Source organism: Mus caroli, chromosome 2 (assembly GCF_900094665.2).
Source record: "Mus caroli chromosome 2, CAROLI_EIJ_v1.1, whole genome shotgun sequence".
In the NCBI taxonomy this organism is placed as follows: domain Eukaryota; kingdom Metazoa; phylum Chordata; class Mammalia; order Rodentia; family Muridae; genus Mus; species Mus caroli.
This window is the reverse complement of record NC_034571.1, coordinates 169640358-169642944: the sequence shown is the minus strand read 5'-3', so window position 1 is coordinate 169642944 and position 2587 is coordinate 169640358.

Sequence of the window (2587 nt, the reverse complement as noted above, 5' to 3'; positions counted from 1 at the left end):
TGATCGCTCCCCATTTCAGCAGGGAAGCTAAGGCTCAAGAGCAGCAGCTCGCCCAGGAACAGGCTACCAACCACCCACCCTCTGCCCTTCACCCGTTCCACTCTTACCTCTTTGCCAGAGTACTATCTCTTCATCTCAGCCTGTGTGTCGGCCAGCTGGGCCAGGGTGTGGCATCCAGGAACTGGGGTGCCTTGTATGTGGCCCCACCTGGCCCCTGCTGCTGAAGCCAGCCTGAGGCCATCTCCACCCCATATTCCCAGGTCCCTGGCAGAACACACTTCCAGCTNTCTTCTCAGCCATGCCATGGAATCTTCCGTGGGGACAGGAAGTNGGCTGCCAGTGGGCAGCCTGGCCACAGAGGCCTGGACCAGCTCACGTGGCTTGACTGATTCTTCTCAGCCAACTTTCAAGTCTCCTCTGCAACGTGACGATGCTGGCTTCCCTGTCGGGGAGGGTGGGTATTTTTAGGTTGAACCCGCCTCGTGAAGAGACAAGTTATCAATAGCAGCAGAAAAGGGCTTTTTCTTATTCTTTTTNCCCCTGTGGCTTTGGGACACGAACAAGCTGCACCTATTAAACTCTGCCAAAAGGAAGCAGGAAAAGTGGTGTTCCCCATTAAACTTTTCACCCCAAAGTTCCTTCCATGTGACAGCAAGCCCAAGNCATCCCAGGCTAACCCCAACACTCCTCCCTCTTTTGGGAAACTACCCAGACAACCTGCCTAGTGACAGGTCCTGTAGAGGTCAAGGAGTGAGGATCCAGAGGAGGTGGAAAAGGAGGCCCCNCAGACTCCCTTCTAAGCACCAAGGAAGCTAATTTCTCATTTCCCAGTTCTGTGTGCCCCACTGTAGGCTGAGTGCCCTAGAGTGGATTGTGTCAGCTAAATGCCCAACTACTCACGGCAAGTGATCAGGAGGCCCCCAGGAGTCTGCCTACCTGAGGTCAGGAGGCCTCACTTGCCAGTTAGCTACTGTTTCCTGAGATCAGAGGGATGTGTGAAAAACCGGTCAAAGCCAGCACGCTTCTTCCTCCCCCACAAGGCTGACCAGAGTGTGTGGAGGCGCCTGCACGCAAAGAGCCCAGCTNAGACCCAGCATGTGCGAACACTGAGATTTTCTTGACAGGTCACTAGAATGGCATCCTGCCTTGCTGAAGGAAACATTTGAGCCGACTTGGCTGCCTGCCCTTCAGGAATGGTTAGCAAGCACTCCATTTCTGAAGAAGCCCAGAATAACAAAGGCTTCAACAAAATAGAAGTGTGCTTGCTCCCATGTGACAGGAGCCCAAGCTGCCCTGTCTGGCTCCTGCCTTGCTGTATTACTCAACAAGGGTTCCTTCCAGTCTCATGTCACGCCATGGCCCAAAACAGTGGCTGGTGCTCTAATCATCACACACATCTCTAGCCAGAAAGGAAGGGATGAAAAGAGGGAGGAAGGATAACATTGCTGCTCCCGCCCCCAAGATAAATCAGCTTGAAAATCTGCCCCAGGAGCTGAGGAAAGTTCAGCCAGTNAGCCAGTGTGTCCCTCTTNCCAGCTGTACTCTGACTGGTNGAAAGTGGNTTTCTCTCTCTTTTCCCAACATCNATTTCTCCGCTTACACACCATCCCCTGCTACTTTGACAAGGCTGAAGCATTCTACCTGAGGCCTAAGTAAAACAGNCTCAGAAGGGTCAGTGGTCGCTTGTCTAATAGGCCTACCTGCTGGCCTCACNTTGAGTAGTGTCTGAGACTGCCCACCCCCACCCAGGACCCAGGGGCTGGGACTTCACCACCCACCACACATACACTAAAGCCCATAACAATGGAATTCCACAATATCCTCCTCCTGGGGCAGTGTGGGACAGATGCCAGCCAGACTCCATCTCATAGTCTTTAGGGCAACTCCATACCCAGCATGGANCTGGCCCAGGAAACTATGGTTCCTTCTTCCTGGCTGTACTGGAGCTGATGGAAGATAGGTCCCTGTCTTTCTTCCCAGTATCCCCTGAGCACCTGCCACACACTGACCCTGGCTTGGACCCTGAACACAGATGCAGAGTACACCTGAGCAAAGAGAGGTCCCGGATCCTGGTCCAGGATCCACCAGTCCCAGGGGCCCACGTNGGGTGGCAAGAATATACGCACATCCTCGTGCAGGGAACTGGCAGGGCGGGAGAGAACTGGAGGAGCGACAGCTGGGCTGGGTTAGATTTAGCTTGCTGAGAGCCAAATGCGTTGGCCGGAGCCGCTGGCTGGGCCTCGGTGCCAGGGAAGCTGCATACAGGATGGGAGGGGCAGGTTAAACACGCCTGGGGAGCCTAGATGGAGAGCAGAGATGAAGCTCAGGACAGAGAATGGAGGTTTCTTCTTTCNGGTAGTAGCCCAGGCCAGTGAGGAAGGCTAGCCAAGGCCACCCACCCTCCCTCCCTGGCACCAGCATGCTTCCTCCATAAGGTGGAGCTAAGGACATAGGGGAAAGGCAGCCTGGTAACTGGAGTCCTTCTGGGAGAGGGTATGCACCCTTACCCCATCTTGGGAGAGGCAGTCAAAAAAGACACAGCCTGCCGGGAGTGGTGGCACATACCTTTAATCCCAGCACTCGGGAG